The sequence below is a fragment of the Lichenostomus cassidix genome, chromosome 1Aa (assembly GCF_008360975.1).
Source record: "Lichenostomus cassidix isolate B80296 chromosome 1Aa, HeHo_3.0, whole genome shotgun sequence".
NCBI classification, from domain to species: Eukaryota; Metazoa; Chordata; class Aves; order Passeriformes; family Meliphagidae; genus Lichenostomus; species Lichenostomus cassidix.
In genome coordinates this window covers 9,606,384-9,629,012 of record NC_139480.1, presented here as the reverse complement: position 1 = coordinate 9,629,012, position 22,629 = coordinate 9,606,384, and the positions used below count along the sequence as shown (strand labels likewise).

Here is a 22,629-nt window from a genome sequence, read left to right as displayed (position 1 = left end):
GTTTCCATCTGGAAAACAAATCCCAGAAGAGCTGGAGCTACATACCCCACTGAAAGTCATCACTGGAGAATGAGGAACTAAATAAGTAAATAACTAAATAAGCTAAACCCCATACATTTACACTTCTGGAAAAGTGGTATAGCTGGATATGCACTTAGGATATGCGCAGCCTGCAGAAGTTGCAGGGGGAATGATGTCAAGTATGAGTTTGTAGCTTCTGAAAACTTACTGGTTTGACCTCAGCTTTTTCTCTAATGTCCATAATCCTAACTAGAACTAGTAAGACCATTGGTACTAGATGAAAAAAAACACCTTACATGAGCAGTTAAAGTGAAAAATTAACCACAGTCCCAAAGTCATTGCTGGAGGACACCTGAGTACCAGAGAACAGAACAGATCAAATACAGCCACAATGAGGAATGGAGGGAGCATAAAATTGTCTTTTGTGACTGGAGCACCAAGGCCAGTCCATGAGACATGAGATATTTGTGTGAAATATTTTACATGCTTAATATGGTGCAGTATGGGTGTAAAAAATGATTATGTTCAACTATTATTAAGCAGAAAAAAGGAATGTTGTAAATTCTCATCAGAAGGTAGAGAAGCAGCATTTCCACATTTGTGGGGAGAGGGAAGGAGGAAGGAAGTTCAGTTCCCAAGCCAGAGTATCTCTCTAGGATGAGTGCAATCATGAGATTTGAGAAGCTGGGCAATATTATGACAGCTTCATACTGCCAAAAATGTTTCAGTAGACAAGGGAGTACGACAGAGAGAACTGTAGATAAAGGAATGAGGAAAAACTATTACAAAAGTAAGATAGTCTGTCAAATGCATCTTGACATCTAGCAGTGAAATCTTACTAGAGTGGTGTATAAAAATAGCGAAAGACCACTTCTTTTAAAATATAATTTATCCTTCTCATTTGCAGAGGTTTAAACCCCTTAGAGCTTATTCCATTTTCACTCTAATAATTCATATGCCTTAAATGTAAGTCACATTAGTGTTACATTTTTAAACAGGCTCAAAGTGAAGGACACAGGCTGAAACCATTAGACTGAAATTGCCAACTGCTCCAACAAATCTCAAATTGCATAACCACCAGCTCCAGCTCACTGCCTGCCTTAGGAAACTCTTCTGAGCTTCACAGCTGAGCTAGTAACTTCACAGGCATGATTAGAAGATGACATGTATATTGAGTAGGCGTGCCTTGTTACCCTGGCTTTTTTCACATCGTTTCTGGCAACTCAAGGAGAAATCAGAACTACATACATTTATTTTTGGAAATAACAAAATTACCTCACTTCAAAAAAAAGTATTCTAAAATGTCAAAAAGGTAATTTTCTTCTAACTTAAAAAAATTAAATTGACTCAGTTCAGCTTGCTTCCTTTAATACCTCCTGAGTATCCAGTTAAAGCAAACAAACAAATAGGAAAAAAAAAAAAAAACATGAAAAAAGGGAAGAAAAACCACTCAAGAAACCAAACAACCAGAAAATACAACCCTTCAATTTATACATTTTAGCAGATTCATTGAAATCTGACTAACATCCAACTGGAAACAGACACAACTGAAATATGCACATGCCTCATTTTAAAGGGAAAAGTAGGAAAAAAGAACAAATCAAGTAAATTCCTCCTTGCAACATACTAGGCGAAGAAAACATTGATACAGGCTGGCATCACTTATGCAAGAAAAACACAAAAGTCAGTTACCTTTAGTCAAATAGGGGATGCATCAGCAGTTGCATCTTGTCTGAATTATATAATCAAAAAAACCCCAACAGATTTCACAGAATGCTAAAGTTTCATATGAGTTGAATAAAAATATATCAAATAATATCAATTTACTTTCAATACAACTCAATAAAAATATTAAGTATATATCAAATACTCAAAATGCTGTTTGAAGCATTGTTTTGGTTTAAAATTATAGCTTCTGCTACAATCACAGAAGTGGAGTTGAGCTAAGTAAGAAACACTAAATACGGAGGAGTGTAGTGAGTTCTAGATTTATTCACACTTTGGGAGCTACAAAGGACATTTAGATGTAATGCTGCTGTAATCCCAAAAGAAGATAATAAAGCTGGAGATTTAAAATCTCTGCTGAATTGATAGGCAAATATCTCTTTTGGCCATGTCACCGGAAACAGCTTTAAGCTCTCTCAGAGTTGGATGGGTATTTATAGAAAGAGCAAAATCCAGAATTTCCAGAAATAACAGGAGTGGACAGAGCTCATTATCATCTCTTCCTCTGCAGAACAGGACTGAAATGTTTTATTTCATTAAGACACTTTCATAACCTAAACTATAATGATAAATTCCTGAGTAGTTAATGATTTACAATAAAATCAAGATAGCACTGAAGTCTGCAGCAGAATTTCCAGAAATAGGCCCATGAACAATGCAACTTTATTAATAATAAAATTAAGAGTTTGAATGGTAGAACTAAAGCGTGAATTTTAGAGAAAAATCAGCATGTTCACTTCAGTATTCAGATTTATGAAATAATGAATTTGACTTATTACAAGTCTGTTGAAAAATGTATCCACTTCTTAAATACATATATATATATATATATATGTATGTTTAAAACTACAGTTGAATAACAAATGTAGCTTTAACAAGGCAAGATAGTGTCTCAGCAGCTTTGCATGTCAGGGAAAAAAATAGAGCAGGTGGTGGGTTATAGCTGCTGAATAATCAACTTGATCTCATCAGCAGTCAGGGGGTGAGAGCCAAGGAAACATGTTACTGTTGGCAACAGCAGAAACAAATGATACATTAATACTGCATGCTATTTTCAGGCAACATTTCCCTAATGGAAGTCATTCTAGTCAAAAGAAATAGAAAGTGTTTAACTGTGAGTCCTGGAGGAAACTGAGTACAAAGGAAAATGCCCTTCCCCTGGCAAACTGCAACAGCAATTTTGATTTTCCCAGAGATGCTGTGTCAGTCATGACAGCAATGCTGGAAATACTGCCCTGCCACACCTGGCTTTGACCCCTGGGTAACAGGACACCCAGAGCCCCTTCACTTCCTTCTCATCACACACATGCTGCTTCTAAACTTTCCCAAATATGTCTTAAAAGAAGTGTTTCACTCCCAGCATTCTCCCTCTACTGGACAGGCTCAAGTTTTAACATTCAGGTGTAGCCATGTCAACTTTTTAAAATAATTCAGGTCCTTTGTTAGTCAAAACTTTTCTATAAAGGACTACATGGGATTTACTAAGTTCTTCCCCTCCAACAGAACATTCTTTCAGATTGTAATGTAAAAACACCTTAAAATTGAGTGGACAAAATTGTAAGGTGAGAATGCTGAAAATTGTATATTTTACATTTCCATGCATTGTGTTGGTCATGATTTCTCTTCAGCACTTTTTGTCACATATATGTCATATATTGGAGAATTTATTTATAACCTCTTTGTTCCAGGCAGCACAGACTCTTTCAGGGCATTCTTGTGATTGTACAGGAAATACAACCTGTTCAAGGTATACCATTAACATCATATTTCTGCTCTGTTAGACCTTTAAAATGTAATTATATGCAATTTTTTTTCATCGTAAAAACTCCAGTTTTAAAACTAATGCACATTGTCATGGCTACAGAAGTATTTAATAACTTTTCACATCCACTGTGAAGTAAATATTATCAATTGTAATTAACATGTAAAGGAAAGTAAAGCAGAAGGGTGATGTAATGTGACCAAAGTCACACAAAACATTAGTGTTAGATGCTAGTAACATCTAAGTCCATAAGATTTATCCCCTGGGTGAATCCATAGTATTCTCCCTTCAGTTATTTTCCTCCTTTTTCTATGATTATGTACAGGATCTATAGTTACGCTTAAGAAATGTATTTGATTGGCTGTCTTAATGACTAATGTACATATTTAAATAAATATTCAAACTATAATTTTCTTCCAATTTTTAAAAAGAGGAAAAAAAAAAGAGAAAAAGATTGGTTTTAGTGTTAACCTCACAGGTGACACATTTGAGAACTACTACAAGAGGTTTGGGTTTATGTATGATGACTTCCACCAAAAGGTGTTTAATTAAGATGTCTCACACTTTTCTCTGTATGAAAATCTAATTGCCACCTTCTAGCTCAAAGAACACAATCAAAAAGCATTATCCCATCTCCAAATTGTCTAAGCATCTTCCTCATGTCACTTTTACATCTGCTGTTATTTTATTTTTCAGTCCTGCATCCTTCTTTTCTATATAAGTAATATACTGAAACATGCCAACAAATTTAGTACCCTCCAAAAAATGTGTCTTCTTTTATTCCAGCTATAGCTACTTACTGCAAATCATCATCAGAATTAAACTGTGAATAGCAGAAAGAAATAAGAAACAGCTAAGACATAATTATAAAAAACAAGATAAACTAAACACACATGTTAACAAAGTCACAGTACAAGTAAAGCAAAATCTGCCAGTACCTTGCCAGACTGGAGGTTTGATGTACCTAACTCACTATGATGCAGGTGACTGCAGTTGATCTGAGTTGCACTTAAAAATTCTGCCCACAGGGAAGAATTTCTTCCACATTCCTGTTAAATTGGCACATTAGGTAGCAAAGATGATTTTCAGAAATCAGTCTGAATCTTAAATTAAGATACCTGAGCTGATACTTAAGGGACTGGCAGATTGCTAAAGGTTTAGAGTTTTTTTAAACACTGCAGGATGTTCTTGTAGGATTTCATTGTAATGCATTTGGGCTAAATTCATACAGAATACTGGAAAACAAATAAATTTTTTAAGTGGAAAGGCAGATTCTTCTGGGCACTTCCCTGTCACATGAAATGGTAAGATTTGAGAAGTCAGACACTTTGTGTCCTCCTTCAGGTCACTAGCAGCATTGAAATGCTGAATCTCTACTATCTGAGCTGAAAATTAACTCAATGCTAAGGAAAAAAAAAATCTTCTACATGAAACCAGCCTCTAGATTTTGGTGTGTACACTGCATTAGTGAAGACTAAAAATGCAGCTTCATGTGGCATCAATGACTTTTGAGTTATTATTGATCAGTATGATAAATGACATAAGTGACAGTAAAACAAACTCACTTGCATATACAACAGAAGTTCCAAGCATATAAACCACAACCTTAAAGCCTTATTAAATCAGATTACAGCTAAGTTCAACTGTAAAGTGAACTCTTCACCTGTATCCTGTGGCCAGGTGGTTTTAGCAAAGTTGAACAAAGGATGTGAAAAATTGTTACAGTGCAGAATTTTGGAGACCCAGATGAGAAGAGACAACAGGAATCCCTTCCACCATGCTGCCTGGTGATAATATCACTACTTAGAGCTCTGATTTACAAAACCAAACACCCTGACACTCCTTGTTGACTGAACAGTTGCATGGCTCGGTTGTGTCAGGTTAAATAGAAGATGAAAAATAAGGAAAATTAACTCTATTTAATAAATTAGAACTGTAAACTGCATTTTCAAGGGGTTTTTTTGTGTTTCTATCATTAGACCCTTGCCAAGCTACACCTTAAGCAAAGTCTCACAATACCTTTCTCCAAATTTTAAATCTTGGACTTACTTTTATCTGTGTCACCCATCTTCCTACATCACAGAAAAAAACCAAAAAAAAAAACCCAAAAAAAACCTTAACCTCCCCCCACACACACATATAACCCAGCTAATACCATGTGGAGTATAAAAAAACCCAAAACCAAAAAACAAACCCAAAACCAAAACCAGCTCCCCCCCAAAACAAAATCACAAAGAAAAATATTCCAACAAAATTTCTTTTTTTTTTTTTAATCACAAGGTTACCAAGATCATAGGATAACTTTGAGGTATATGCCTTTTTACTTGAAAAACAAATTAAAATTGTCTTTGGAGCTGGAAATATTAGCAGGCACAGGCAGATGTGTGATGATGGCATGTAAGAAGCTACAGGGCAATACAGCAAACTCTGCCTGTCTTCTGGATTCCCACCCATCCCATCTTTGTTATCCCAGCTGGGGTGGCAGCAGCAAAGCTGCTGATGCTCCAACACAAACTCTTCATGGGAAAGTAGGCAGCCAACCTCTGAAATGCCCAGAAAGGTAAAAAAAAAAGAAAGTGGCAATTTATGCCAGCTCATGTTTTTTTTACAATTACAATTCAAAGATAAGCTACCTAAATGCAAAGCTGCTGTGGATCTCAATCCATCAAGTATGTTGTTATCCAACAAAAAGCTAATATGTTGCTCACATAAGTACTCAGTTGCTGTAAAGATCACAGCTTTGATTAGCAATTTAACCAGAAACAAAGTCACTGATGTTCTGTGCAGTGTAAAAATACTGTGTAAGGGAGATTTACTTGCACACTCTGTCCTGGAGTTTTGCAGGTACTCTATGCTCAATAAACTGCAGAATGTAGCACTGAATTATACTACCTATGTTCTGCTGAGTTTGTAGAAAACATTCTTATATTGCATTTACATAATAAAGTAAGAAATGCATCATAAAACATATGCTCATTTTCTGAAATGTATATGTAAAGTACACATATCTTGCTCCAAATGCTTCTTCACGTAAAAATATATATACTAACTAATGAAAAAACACAAAAACACTTACATATAAATAGTTTGATGTATTATTTTGGGTCAGGGTATATAATCCAGACAGATTATGCTTTTTTACAGTAGTATAATGGGGGCTGGCTTTTGGAGTCTTTTTAGTTGTTGAACCGTTCAGCTGATTAAATACTGTATTATTTTGCACCATTTTTAATTCCTGTGCCTTTAGCTTCAACAAAACATAAAGGAAAGAGATAGAAAGGTCAATAAAAAATTTCAAAAGTAAAGATGACAAATTAGACAAAAACAAACAAAAAAAATCCTACAAAAAACCCACCAAAACAACCCCAAAAAAATCAACCAAACTAAAAAAAAAAAAAAGCCAAAAGAAAAAAAAAAACACTGTATCTCAGTATCTAAAGAAAAGGAATTTGAAGACTGCTTCAATTGATCCTACTGATTTCCTACCTTCAAAAGATCATGATATTTTAAGAGTATTCTCTTTTTCCTGAATCATTAGTCATTGTATTTTGTGATTTCCCTGCACAGGTAATTTTGGGCAGTTTTTAGCCTACTATTACCAGATAGGCTTATATACATTTGTGTATAGGGTGATGGAACATTCCAAGGTGAGCTGACTGCAGTCATTATAGCTATGGTTGTCAAAATGGTAGAACTGCTTACCCTCCTTACAGCAAAATTTTTGACACCTTACTTACAGAGGAGAAAAAAAAAACAAAACAAAAAAAAAAACCGAACAACCTTCTGACATCTGGATTTAGAATCACTTTACACTTTGAACTGTATAAAGGATGAGACATTTCATGAAAAAGCTGAGAAAATGGGGTTTTAGTGTTGAATAAAAATTTCTTCTTAAGGCTCTCCTAGCCTCTTCTGTGGTTTGCACCAGTGTTTCCCAGACACAGCTGTGCCTATTTTTAAATCAAGTATGAGCAAAACTGGTTAAGCAGGTTTTTTAAGCAGAAGTTAAAGAAGCACTTTCCTCCCACTTTGGGCAATACCTTGCAATGCTTGCAGAAGGCTTCCTAACAGTTCCACTCAATCCAGAATAGTGAATATACCAACAAGGATTTTACTTCACAACATATAAATAAAATAAAAGCCTTGTTAAACCAAATGCTTTCCAAGGTTGATACAAAGTTTCACAATAATCAAGCTTATTTCAGTGGAAGGACTTCTGGCTAATCATCTCATGTAGTTCATGTGCAACCAGAAAGGAATTTGTACTGGATAGATATTTATGTGCTTGGTTTTACATACAAAGAACTATTCATCCTTTGAGGAATAAAATTTGCAGTGGGCTAAGAGCTGAATCTTCAATATATACTTGGATCATCAATACATGTTTTAGTGTCACCCTCCCTCTCTTACTATAAACCTAGTCAAAAGTGTCAGAAAGAAAACATGTTCCAGTTTGGAAAAGGAGGTTATGTTTCCTAAAAATACTTGAAATGTTTGTTTTTCAGATATGCAGTTTCTAGGTATAGCACATTTGACAATGTCATAAAAATACTGTTCTTCCTTATTTTTGAACAATCAAGTTGTCAGTTTTGTTTTAAGTGGAATCCACAACATTGTACCAAAATCTGCTCAGCCAGTAGCAGCTTATTAAACAGATTTAGGTTTGTTTGGGTTTTGCTGTTGTTGTTTGTTGGTTGTTTTCTTTGTTTTGTCCTTTAATTTATGGAAATAGTACTGCTCAGATGATACCATGAATGCTAAGCAAAGTGTGTTACTGGTGCAATTCCTAGGTAGATTGTCTGGGAGAAGGATGAAAGGCAAATCTGAGAAGCTTCAGCACAGGACAGTCATGCCCTACTTGTCCTAGAGATCCAGGTAGCTTTCAGTGAGATTTATTAGAACTATATGGCATCTACAGACAGTTTAATTCTGGTCCAAACATACTCTTTAACAAGAATCTGGCCTAAGCAACATCTCCATAGTTTTAATCAGGGATACAACATTTCTTACTACCTTAAAATAGAAGGGAAGAGCCCAGATGAATGTTCACTGAAACTTCATTTAAGAGCCTGACCTAAGGAGATCTGTGGCAGAAGAGACCCTAGAAATTTATACCTGCAGAACTACCCAATATAATTATGACCAAAATTAATTGCTCTGCATTATCCTCTTGCAACACTGTCTTCTCTCTTGCCTAAGACAAAGCAGCCTAATTTATGGCCAGGAAAAAGGATCAGATTTTGAAATAACATAATTTTACTGATCTTCTATGCAAAATACTGCATTAGTCTTTTAGGGGTAAATCCACAACATCTAACAACTTACAATGGAAGACAAGGTACATGGAGGTCTCAGTGACATCTCATTTACACTGTTATTATGCAGTTTTACTCCCTTGTCAACTGCAATTTCATATTCTGCATGTAGAACTCTATCATCCCTCAACATACAAGAATTTAGTGTCTGTCACAAAGACTCAATAAACCATATGTGTTCATGTGCACACAATGCCATTTCTATCTCAGACAATATATGTATGCTAATTTATCTGTGTTTGAGAGTTAACAGCTCTCCAAAGTACCCAGATTCAGTACTTAAACAGCTTTATGAAATCCAGTATTGCCTTACTAACAAGTAAGTACTTTTATACATATTAGAAACACTCCTTATTAGTGTATGTAACAAAACCATTCTGTGCTATAAAGAAACCTATTATTTGCTACTCCAGCACGTGTGCTCAGCCTCATTACCAGTCAGGGACCCATTTCTGTGCAGGCACCACAGCAATCACTGCAGAATTGGCATGGAGCAACACAAAGCAAACTTTTTATGCAGCCAAAGCCTTTGGATACCAGAACAGAATAGGAATCCCTAAAGAATAAGTGTTCAAACACAATATTAGAGCACATCCTGAAGTGTAGCTTAGCTAATAGCACCAACTGAGCTGAATTGATTTTCTTCAGTTATTTAAATCTCATTATATATGCTCTATTTAATTCCTTCTCCACTTAAATTGATACGAAATATAAAACAACCTCTAAATAATTTAGTGTGAAAAAACATACAAGATAATTAAAAGCTAAAATTTGAAACCCAAACATATTCTGAACCTCTCTTTTTTAAAAGACATCTTTGTTTCTATCTTGAAGCTACCTTTTTGTTTCTTTCTTTGTTGTGGAGAGACAATGAGATTTTGTAAGTTTTTTTTTTTTTCCTACAATGAAAAGTGCTTACAAAGAGGCCCTTAGGTTTCTGTTGCTTTGATTTTATGCTACCAATAAAGGTTTCTGTATTTTGCAGTTCTGTTGAAATTGCAATTAAATTAATAAAACCTAAATGATGTATTCTTAAGCATATAATGCAACTTTCCAGAACTGCAAATTACAATTAATCTCATTATTGTTATTAATCATTCTCTTTTAATTACAAAGCAAAGACTTAAATGACACCTCACAATACAACTGTAAGGTCATACTTCAGCCAGATGTCACAGGGAAGGTTGGAGGGGATAGCAGAAAAGCAGATTAATGCAGCAGTGCTTTCCATGAGCAGATCTGTGTGCTCAGACATGTAGGAGGCAATAACTGAATATTAAAAATCATCTCCTGTAATATGATGTAGTTCTACTGTATAGATCTTACAGTGCATATTCACACATTTGGAGCTGAAGCTCTTTTTGGCCCAACAGTTTTCAGGTAATGATCTTTCTGAGAAGATAATAAATGTAAGTAACATGAAATTAGTATTTTAATTAGTTTCTGTTATATAGTTTCAAATCTAAAATTGTTACCTCAGAAAGATTTCTGATCTTGTGTTACTCTGACCAGAACCATATCATCCTCAATCTGTTTTCTTCTTACTTTTGCCTGTAATTTTTAAAGTAGTGTTTTATCCTTCAAAAGACCAGTTTCAAAAAGCACATTTAGACACATATTTTCACATTCTTGAGCAATGCCATGTATAGAGTTCTGCAAATAGTACACAGTTCCAAAACTTTTCTGTTCTATTCCTACTCTCTTCTAGATTTTTCAAATCTATTAATGAAAATTAATCTATTAATTACTTAATCTAGTAATTAAAACCTCTTTCTGAAAGATGAGCCACATTTTTAAATGAGTCACAGTTTCTGATACAATAAAACTAATTCTTATTTCACAGAAATAAAGGAATGCTTCAGTAACATTATTCCTAAAATCACTATTCTTACTTAGCTTCCTAACTAAGTATGGATACCCTGAAAACAAAGCTCTTCTTGAACCCATTCTCATTTATTACTCAAACTACTCTCTGACTCTTTCACTCACACAAACACTCAGAAATTGTCACCTGAAATTGTCTAACCTACAAAGCCAAATCATACAGAACCTGGCAACATCCTTGCTTTATATTGTCAATTGGAACCTTAGATCTCAAATGGGAAAAGAACCACCTAACATGTTCCTATTTGGAGACGAGTTGCTTTGTAGCTTAATGAAAGGACTGAGAGTTCAGAAAATGGGAATTTGCTTCTCCTGAAGGTTTGACAACATCCTCACTTAAAATGTGATAATGCATCTTATGCAAGAAATAGTGAAATATGACATTAAACCTTAGTCTCCAGCTTAAAAAAAAATCAGCTTTAATACTTTTATCTTTTATTTATTTCCACTAATTTACTTAATAGAAATACAACTGCCTGCTTAGCAAGTATATGCATCCAGGATCTTTTAACCGAAATTTTAATATATTTTTAAAGAAAGCCCATAATGAGCTTTATAACTATTAGCAAACATCAAAATAATTATTTTCATATAGTTTCCTATAATCAAAAGAGAAAAAAGCTTACAACAGTGTTAGAATAGTAAAGTAAAAAGCAGACCTTTATTTGCAAGCTTCCAGGTGTTCTGGTGGTGATGGGACACACCCATCACCAGATTTCCACAATTTTACAAGGTTGATTAATTAGAATACTTAGCAGGTTCATCCAATGGGAGATTCAGCTGCCCCAGTAACCTACCCCTGGGTCAAGCCCCTGTAGTTGGTCCAAGCTCCCCATTTTTTGTTGTAACTTCTCAGATTCTGGTAAGAAAACAAAATGTTCTTCTTGTAGATACTCTTCCTGACAGTAAAACTATATACTATTTAAGGAACATATTTAGAAGGTCAGGTTATTGTTCTAAAATCTAAGAGAAAGGGTAGGAAATGTACTAAAGTTAATTAAGGAGATATATAACCATATAATAGTAGCGTACAGAGATACGAATATATGAAAAATGTGTAAAAAGCAAAAATCTTTTTGGCATCAATATAGTAACAGACTGTACTTTAGATGTATTTCACATATTTACAATAAAATATCAGCTATAATCCAAGGGGCTCAGGAATTTTCTCAATGATTCTTTCTAGGAGCTTTTGTTTGTTTGTGTGTTTGTTGTTTGGTTGGTTTGTTTTGCTGTCGTTGTTTTAATTCAAAACAAACCATCCTTCTGAATGAGAAATTTTCATTGAAAAGGGCAACAGTGTTGTCAAAAAATAGTTTCTCACATCCATAGTACAATTATTGGTCCAGCTAGGCATTATAGCAAGGAAAAGGAAGAAGTGGCAAGTATGGATCTGACAGCAAGACTCACCTACCTCTGAAAGCTGTTTTGTGTGTTGAGCAGATTAAGCAATACAATGTATTTCACATGAATGCCTCTACACCCTTCAGTGTAATTCAGCTAAACCACTGCTTCCTTCCCTCTGGCATGTGTGACAGAAATAAATATGAACTTCCATTCACCCCAGTTTATATGAAATGAGAAGAGACTTTCTTCACCAGCTTCCACAGGAAGAACATGTGTGTCTGAAGTTTTAGTCCTTTCAGGTGTGGCTAAGAATACCTTAAGGATACACTCTGGCAGCAATAATGGCATTTGCTTCCAATTTACTTAAAAGGATGATATGTACTAGCTATCCTACAGAACACATAATTAATTATATTCATTTTATTTTCTCCTCCAGCTACCTGACACACTGCAACACTGTGGGGGGGAATGAAGGGGAAAAAAAAAAGGTAAGGTTATCTGTTATATCTGTTCTCAAAGCAGTTTTGATATTTTACCTATTTAGGTTTTCCAAATTCTGCAATTTTCTAGACTAAGCATGTGCTCACTTTGAGCTTGCCAGCTGTTGAGGAATGACTTCTGGATCTCCAGCAAGCACAAGGCACACAGTTCTCTTTTCCAGAAACAACAAACAAAAAAATGCTACAGCCAAATCCCTTGGGGTACCTGCCAGCCCTGTAACTCAGAGACCCACAGGAACAGACCTGTGCTTCTTGTCAAGTCTTGATAGTTATCTCAAGGCTGTAACAAGTGCAAAAACACCTGGCAAACTCCAGCGAAGTGTGAAAGGTGGAAATATCACCAAGACTGCATTTTATCACCTCTCTAATGCTGCCTGGCAGAGCACAGACATAGTGAACGAGGCTTTGACTCTGCTCATTCCAGTGCCTTCCTCAACAAAATAATTGGCAGCAAGTTGTCAGCTCCCTGTTCACTGCAATTCCAGCCAGGCCGAGGCTGTCAGGACAAGAAGGCAAAGAGTCCATCACCTCCTTCATGCTCCACCCCTGCACAGCCTGATGAGCACCAGGAATTCACCCTCCTTTAAATGCCAGGCAGCACACAGGCACACATGGCTGTCACTGGAAATGCACATTTAAATGCTACTGGGTTTTCTGAAACAAAGCTCTCTTTCCCTAACATGCATGGATGGAGAAAGAGGCCAGATTTAATGTGAGATTAAATTATACTGAATTCCCCATAATTGTTTCTTCAAATTAAATATTTTGTTTATCAGGAAAACAACTATGGATAAAAATCATAATGAGTCTCCCTCCCCTGCTGCATGCAATCTCTTGGTGGAAAAGCATCCAATGAAAATGAAAATGAGAGATGGAAGCTGCTCAACACTGCTGAAGCCATGCTCTCTTGTTTCTTTTTATTCAGTAAAAGCTGTCAAAAATCCACATCCTCTGATGTACTTGCATTTAGCATAGGGACTTGTCAATTATTTATCGCAGAGAGTTCTGTCAGACTGGGATTAAGATGTCCTAAAATTCCCAAGAGGGTAATTCATCATAACACAATATAGTGTGTGAATAATGGACATCCACAAAAGGCTCAGCTGACATGATGGAAGTGAATGATAGGTGAATTGAGGTCACAGGCTTGACGTGAAGACATCGGACAATGCACACCCAGGCTGTCAGTCAGGGCATTAAAGAGGAGAAAGTACATGAATATGAAATAGCAAACAAGCAGATTGGCTTTTGTTTCCTTGTTCCTAACTCAGAGAAAAGATGCTGGAGCTAATGAGCACATCCATGCTGTGAGCCAGTGCACTCCACAGCGGCTGCCACAGCTCTGACTCAGAGTAAAAAAGTTCCTGTAAAAGTTCCAGTTATGGATTAATAAGGCCAAGTGTGGGGTTTTCTTTTGCTAGTGACAATGTGGTTTATTTCTGTGGTTTTCCACTCCCAACATACTTATGAGAACTATGTTTCAGTAAAAAGGAGCATCTTAAATCAAAGCAAATTTACATGACATATGCTTTATTACTTGTTTTGTTACTACAAACCTATAAATCTAGAACTACAATTGACCCTGAAGTATTTATCAAAAAAAGAATAATCAAATAGCACCTGTCAAAGAAACAGAAGTGAAGTGAAAATTTTGTCTCAATTTCACAAAATTCTTAGGGTTCCAGTGAGAAGGACATTTCACAAAAGCGGTCACTTCACATAGGAAGACCATTAATGTTATTCCACTCATAACTGTAACAAACTACTGATGCACTACTACTCCTACTACTCTTACACACCACATTCAATGCACTCCTCCCTTTCAGGTGCTTTTGTCCAATAACAAAGATCTTTACCTAGCTTGCTTTCTCCCACAAACAAAAACATGAATAAAGAGAGCATTGCACACACTATTGTACGAGTGCTTGCAGGTTCCATATGTTGTTTTGTCCCTGTCATCTCACTTCATCCACTTATGTATTTCACTAATTTTATATTTAGAATCAATACCACATTTCATAGAATGGTTTGGATCGGATTGGAAGGGAACCAAAGGATCATCCAGTCCCAGCCTTTCAGAGACTGGGCATCCACAGCTTCTCTGGGCAACATATTCTAATTCCTCACCACCCTCACAGTAAAGAATTTTTTCTAATATCTAATCTATACCTATCCTCTTTCAGTTCAAAGCCATTCCCTGTTCTCCTATCACTACATGCTCTTGTAAGAAGTCCCTCTCCAGCTCTTGTAGCACCTTCAGACTCTGGAAGGTGCCCTAAAGTCTCCTTGGAGCCTTCTCTTCTCCAGGCTAAACACATCCAACTGTCTCAGCCTTTTGTCATGGGAGAGATGCCCCAGCCCTCTGACTGTTCTATGGCCTCCTCTGGATTCATTCCAGTAGGTCTGTTTCCTTCTTATGTTGGAGGCCTCAGAGCTGGATGGAGTGCTCCAGGTGGGGCCATTTACTGACAGAGAAAATGCACATACAAAATAACCTTGTGTTAGTATAATGAGTATAGTACAGTATAGTGTAATCCTGAATTGTATTCTCAAAATGCCTTGTTTCTCCTGCTCTTGTGTAAGTCACTGGATCAACCAGCCAGGTAGGTGTGACAGTGTGTTATTCCTGTCTTCAAAGGTACTGCAAATTTAAAATAAATCAGTATGAATCAAAGCTGGTAAAAGAGCTTCCAGCTGTAGTCTCTGCAGTTAACTTGCCTTCAAATTTTCTTTTATATGAGTCTCATCCCAGAGCCCACCTCCTCAATCTGCTTCTTGTCTGAAGATCTCTTTTAGCAGTCTGCACAGCTTCTAGTCCTTCCTACTTCAGCCTCTAGCAGAGCCAACCTGCTCCTTTTCACAGACAAACACATTGTTTTTATCTTTTCAATCACTCACAAGTCTTAATTTAAGACACAAGAACTCTAACTATCCTAGTATTCATTAAGCACCATGCCCAGTGTTCAGAAAGTCAGTTATATGAATTATACCTTGATATCTTTTTCTCAAGGGGCTTAACTTAGGATTCCAAATTTCCCCCTTTGACTGCACACTTGAAAAACTCTCATCCTCAGATATCATGAAAAATTCAATAAAGCATTGCCTTTCTGAGAGAAGTAAATTGTTATTTGTCTTTTCACTTTTTCTTATTGAATTCTTATCATTTATAAGTGCAATTACAGTGCAGTTTTAGAACTCGAGTATGAGTGAACACCATGAATAGTTTCATATTTTTACTGAAAGGACAATGGAACAGCATTTTTTTACGTGGTTTATATGGCTATTATTTTGTGGATAACCTCCCTCTCAAAAACGTTTATACTTATCAAGGTATCTAGTCCTTTATCACTGTAGCTGTATTAGCACCTAGCATTGTACAGTGGGACAGGGAAAGAAACTCCATCTGTAGAGTGAAGTTGGTGCTGAGATCCTGCATCCCCAGGACACACCTCAGTGAGCTGACTCTGGACAAGCAATAGACGTGTGAAATTCATGCCCATCAGATGCTCAAAAAACACTAGAGGTGTTCCCAAACATCACTTTGTTTCCTTTCCCACTTCTTTCTCTACTGTTTGTTAATTTAGCCGAATATTATTCTAAAGACATATCATATTTACAGAGCTTAGAATATTAATTGCTTATGACCAACAGAACTAGAATAGCATTAATATTTAGGTTTCCCAGTCAAGTACTAAAGATCAGGAGAATACCATGAAAGCATATTTTTCTCCTTATAGCAATAAAAGTAGATATTTATGAAATATTACAATGTATATACAGGCACTCATGCAGAAAAAATACTGAAAAACGTACTTTCATATATAAATCTGCTTCTTCAGTACTGTATTTGATGCTATTGAACTTGGAGTAATTTTGAAGTTCACTCTCTTCCTTGACAAAGTATTTGATCAAATTAGTTTTAAGTGTCTCTGATAATTTACAATCTCTCTGCTTGGTTATCCAGTTCCATAAAAACAGAAAGGACAATCCAGAATTTTCAGAAATGTCAATTAGAAGTTACTTGCTTTCACATAAGCAACTACCTCAGTTAAACCAAGCTAACAACCAAAAGTTTGAACAACAAACTGTGGAATAGTTGCTTAAAAAAGGTCAGCATGCTGTTTTCTATAGTGGTGGTATATTTAATATATTTTTCATTATTTATTTGGTCTACAAAAAACAAGCTTTCTATCATTATGGAGGTATTTCTATGTATCAATTGGTTTTAGTGACACCAGAGTGATAAATATTAAACATATATGCATGTGGAATATAATAACTAACACACTTTTAAATTATTTTTTTAGTTCTACAAATCTTAGTTGTTAATTATTTACATTTTTGAAATGTAAGTGAAGCAGCCACTTCCAGCTGAAATTCATTTGATGAATGGTGAGCCTACATTCAAGCACGTATATATATATATATGTATGAGTAGTTGCAGGTTGGAGTGTAAGTCAGGAAAAGACAAAACAAGAATGTATATGCCTGAAATATAGTAAAATGTTCCTGCAGGAAAAGAAAGGAAATTTTAATGCAAATTATTTTTAAAATATCCTTTATAAAAAGGCATGTTTATAGTAGCAATGGCTGCCTAAACAATTGAAAAATTCCCTAACTTTATACAAAGTAAAAGTTTGCATTTTTATGTGCAAATAGTTGTCAATACTGCGACCACAAGAATCTCTAAAAAAGAATAATACAACAAGCACTATGAAAAGAAATGTGAATTCACTCAGATGAGATATTAATAAATTACAATTTTCCCAGCACTATGTATAACACCACAAAAAAATAAGTGATGTTAAGGGACCCCTCAAAATCAAGCAATGTCAGACCCAAATTTACCTTTACTCTCTTTTTCATGTGCATTGATATTAAAAAGGGGGGCAAGAGAAATATGAAGAAACCTGAATTAGAGAATTGGAAGTTGGTTTAAACTTCACCCCAACCAGGTGAAGGTGTAGCTATTTCTGGTTTATGGCAGCCTGATGTAATGATCTGATCACATGTAACAGTCAGGAAATACTCCAGCCTGGACTCTGACAAAATGCACTCTGGCAAAATGGATAACTTAAATCCCATTTATATTCCATATGTAGATCCCTAGTTTTGTACTTAAAAGGGATGAACATCAGATGACAAAGAAGCCTGCTAGGGAGTTAGAATGAATAAGAACATGAACTCTGGTGAGAAGGTTTCTGATTGGCTTGGTTTGGATTTTTTAAGATTATAGTTCTAGGGGAGGAATAGTTTTTTTTCTTCTTTTGTGAATTGTCTGTATTTTGAGAGATTTGGATTCTTCTGACAGTTTAACTTCGATTCTGTATTTTCTGCTTGTGTGTCTAAGAGGAAATATTGATCTGAGCCTTCAGAATTTACTTTCCCTAACAATGTTTGATATTAGTCATTAAACTGAGATCATTTATCACTTTCTTTCACTAAAGTGAGTCATCCTCTGAACATTTCCTTTGTTGTTTTTAAGGTCTAATATAACTATTGATTTATTGTCAACACATTGTATCTTCTCTGTTAATAGAATCTATAGACTTTATCCTTCCTCACTTTTGTCTTTGACTTCCATTTAAGAAAGCAGCAGTCTACCTTGTGCTTAATTCTGAAAGGCAAAAGCCTGTTGTGATAACAATAGCATTTTTTTTTCTTACCCCTGTCTGTGTGTTTTGACATCTTTTTCCACATCTTTTTTTCAGGAGTTAGAACTATTTCTTCTGAGGATGCTATTTTGTTTGTTTTAATACAATTTTTGGTAACAGAGAGGCACATGGTATTCAGCCAATTTCAGACTGATTTCAGCAATCACAAAATAGCAGTGCTCCCTCTAAGCAGGGTCACTTCAGAGTTAGATCAGGTGGCTTGGGCTTATAGCCAGTTGGTTTTTGTTTTACCTCCGGGATGGAGATTCCAAAATATGTCTGGGCAACCTGTTCCTGTTGACCATCCTTCATCGCAAAGTTATTTTTCCCAATATCGAAACACAGTTTCCACAGTTTTAGTGGAAATCTTATTCATTGCTCCTTGTACTTTTTCTGTGAAAATTTTTGAATACTGAAAATGAAAGAATTTGCATTTCAATAAACTCCATGAATTTGTTCAAAATTCAAATTCAGCAAGAAGCCTCAAAAAAAGCAATCTTGACACTTTGTGAGTACCTTCTATGGTACTCACAATACTACTATATTATGGTACTCACAATACTACTATATTATGGTACTCACAATATATGGTACTCACAATATTACTATAATGAGTACTATGGTACTCACTATACTACTATACCATAGCAGCATTTTAGAAAATCACTTTCTTCTTACCCTCATTCTCAAAATATCCCATTTTATTAAACTAAGGTTATTTGATTCTGGACCCTTTAAGGAGACAGTTTAATTACATACACAATCAAAAAAAACTAACACTGTGGAAGAAGCAAATGCAAATTTACTAGTTAAGTTTCCATAATGGCAATACTTTCCTCTGAAAAATTTCAACCAAATTAAGATAAATTTGATATGTGAAAATGAATAATCAAAAGGAAAATGTGAAGTTTTCAGAAAAAGGTTTTCAGAGTATGTCTGTGGCCATCTCTCCATTGTAGGAACAGATATGTGACAGCTGTTCATCCCAATTAAAATTTTATGGACAAATTCCTTGAATTTTCTGTAGAATTCGTGTTTGCAATTTATTTCAGGCAGTTTTATCAATTAATTTCAAAATCACAATGAATAGACATAAGTAGTTTGCATACCTGAGTGTGGCTCCAACTACACACCAAAGGGAAATAAGCACTGTAGCATTTAGAAAGACACACACCTTTCAACAAGCTTGTTTCTTTAAAACAAGGATTTTTAAAAGGGAATGAAGAAATCTTCTCGGCAAACGTTATTCTGAGTATGCACCTCTTCTGATGTAATAGAACTGTTCTATTATGTAATACAGTTTGGTGATATATCAATATATATCAATATATTAGTAAAATACTAAGCAACAAAAACTGTTTTTATTACCTTTCAGGTACATAGCTGGGTTTTTATACGAGATCAGACAAATCTTACTGTCAATGATACTTAACTGATCTTTTCACCTGCTCCATTTTTTTCTAAGTAACAAAATGAATGCAATTGTTGTTCCTGTCTTACAGGTAGATTTCCTGTAAAGCCGTAAGAAATGAAGGTCAGGAATAGAGCTGGGGAAAAACTGATCTCTTGATGCATACAAACTTCGTGACATTTCAAAAGACAACCACTTTCCCTTATTGTTTCATCAAAGAATTCTCTCTTCTGTGTCCCAAGGCTTACATTTACCTAGGATTTTGAAAATCTAGCAGTCTGCAAAATGTTTTCTGGGAGATGGGATAATACCATGCTATGAGAAAAGAGGGATTCAACAGCTCAACTCCCCAGCCTGCATGAGAGTTCAAGCATTTTACTCTCATTTCTAAGAGAACTGGCAGTGAGGCTCTAAAAGAAGCCAATGTTTCTTCCAAAGGCAACCTATTACATAACTAACCATGACAGGATTCACATTCTAAATCACTACATTAAAACACCTTATTAAAAGTAAAAAACCTCTAGAAAATAAGTGAAGAAATTAAAAATTCCACTCCATATTTCTTACTGTGAAAACAGGAACTCACCAGATGCATATTTTATGAATATAGCAATAAAAGTACAGCCAGTTTTCCATATTCATGAAAAGCATTGCTGAAAATATTCATCGTATTCATCCCCAGGAAAATGCAAATTATCTGTAGCACATTGTGAAGCTTCTATAAAGGGAGAAAAGTAAAGGCTTTTCTTTATATGACAGTTTTCTCATCTAGTTTGTCTTATCTGGGCAATCCAGCTTTTTCCTCTTCATCTGACTGTATTAGGTTATTTCACCCTTCCAGTCTGTTCTCAGCTTTGTGTGTGCAACTACTGACTGGCAGCAGTGGCCTTTCAAACAGACTCTGTGGAGCTATTTGAAATATTTAATGACAGTAAACTGCTCAGAAGCAAGTTTTACCTAATAATTGACCTCAACAGTACAGTTAAACAATTTTTTTTACTTTGCCTTGGGACTTCCAGCTGTTCAGGACATTCAATCACAGCCTCTAATCAGTGCTTAACTATTAATATGTTAAAGTATTTGACACTTTAAAGGGAAAGTGATTGAAGAACTTGCTGCTTTTAACGTGGCATGTCTCACAGCCACCCAGGGCACCTCCACTGTGTGGCTGTTCAGCTAGTGAGCAGCCATCATCTGCATGCAGGGAGTCAAGAGTATCCCTCTGGGGAGGAAATTCCTCATTTCTGGATGCTGCTTGCAGGCTGAACTGACACAGTGGCCTCTTAATGCCAGGCCATGCCACTCAACTGCAAGAAGAGAGACATTCCTGTGAATCTTCTCTCCCTCTGGATAAAGAAGTCCTTCTTCTTTAGCAAAAGATCCCTGAGATCCCCTTCGAACCTGGTATACTGTGATGTTTTTGAAGCAATCATGATAAAAGGTAACTTCCAAAGGAAGATATTACTCCAGAAAAATGTCTGCTTTTAAGGAGACCTGTCCATTTAACAGTTGATCTGATAGATATGTTCAAGTCTTCTGAGAAATTTAGCTTTCTAAACATTCTCTCACTCATGGTACAAGTCAGCAACAAAAATTACCTTATCATCTGAATATTCCATAACTGGCTATGAGTTTTGCTCTGAAAAAAATAGTATCAGTCACAGTCAGAGGCAGGATCACACAGAGAACAACCACTGGCCTCACCCAAGATTGGTGACTGCTGCGTTATGGTTCAGACTTGTCTTAGAGTGGCAGTCAGAGATCTCCACTACAGCTCCCCTGTTAGGATGAATCTCCCAGTTCATCAAAGCAAAGGAATATTCATTTCCCTGATGATCAACTAAATATTCACTTTCCCTTAACGGCTGCACACATTGTCAGTGAAATCTTACTTCTACCACATTGTTTTCTTATTCCAAGAATCTTGGTGTTCTCTTTTGTTGCTTTGTTTTATGTTCATGAAGCTCAAACAGACAGCACTGCTGCTGCAGCTGCTAGTCAGAGCCCTAACAATTGTGCTTCTCTGTCCCTCACTTGATTTGCAGTAATACCATGCAAAATGGAAATACCAACGCATTGGTCAGAACTCTTGTAACCCAATCACCAGCCTGTCAGATTTAGACCTGTGAGGCTTCTCACAGTTCAAGTTCTGCATTTCTAATTCCTCTAAAAGAACCTCAGTGGCACAGTCATCTGCCATCCACCCAAATTCAACCTTTAAAGACAGAAGGGTTCCAAATCAAAGTAAACCAGGAAAAGACTCTTGGCACCTGTGAAAGCTGCTGTATTCACAAATCTCTTGACTCATGGCATTGTCAAATTATGCAAATTAGCTGATGCTCAAATGCATCTAGAAAATAAGTTTCCCCTTTCTAAATCTTCACAAACATTCCAGAGGAGAAATATCCCAGCCCTGCACTAATATTACTATTTGTATTAATAATCCTTCTGATTAATTGCACTACTAATTCTTCGGGTAAAGGAAGCTACTCCTCCTTTGAACCTCAGAAAAGAAACCAAGTCAATCTGACTCCTGCCAAATCCTCATTGTGTTAAAAATCTTCCTAGTAGGAATCAAGACAGAAGAGACTGCAAAAAATTAGATTTGACCACTGAAAAAAATATTTCCATTCTAAATGTAATGTAGTCAAAAAAGACCCAGTTACATGATTTTGCTGCAATTATTTGTAATGGGGAAAAAATCACTACAGAATAATGTCCCTGAGAAATAGCAGGGGAAAAAAAGAGAATGGAGTTGCCTGTCACTTGAGAATGCCTGCAAAAATTTCAGCTGAGAGAAGCTGAGTTCATCTTTGTTTGGAAGCAAAGAACATCTATCATAGCTATACATGCTGTTATTTATCAATATTATAATTATGATATTTCACACAGAATTTTTTTACTGTTTTCTTTCCTCAAGATTTTTTTTTTCACTGAAAAATTTAATTTTTACGTCCATCTGGTACAGCAGAGTGTTGTGCACATAAAATAAGCCTCAGATCTAACAACA

The 22,629-nt window shown here is 35.8% G+C and overlaps 1 protein-coding gene and 1 long non-coding RNA gene across 12 annotated transcripts in view; one reads left to right on the top strand and one right to left on the bottom strand.

Moving 5' to 3' along the window:
- Window positions 1–22,629, bottom strand: part of CACNA2D1 (calcium voltage-gated channel auxiliary subunit alpha2delta 1) — a 353,423-nt gene that overhangs the window by 194,188 nt on the left and 136,606 nt on the right. The gene's annotated exons all lie outside the window — the stretch shown is intronic.
- On the top strand, window positions 11,433–14,935 carry LOC146443147 (uncharacterized). The gene is made up of 3 exons (XR_014856676.1): window positions 11,433–11,569; window positions 12,491–12,547; window positions 12,631–14,935. It is a non-coding gene; the product is annotated as an uncharacterized LOC146443147 (long non-coding RNA).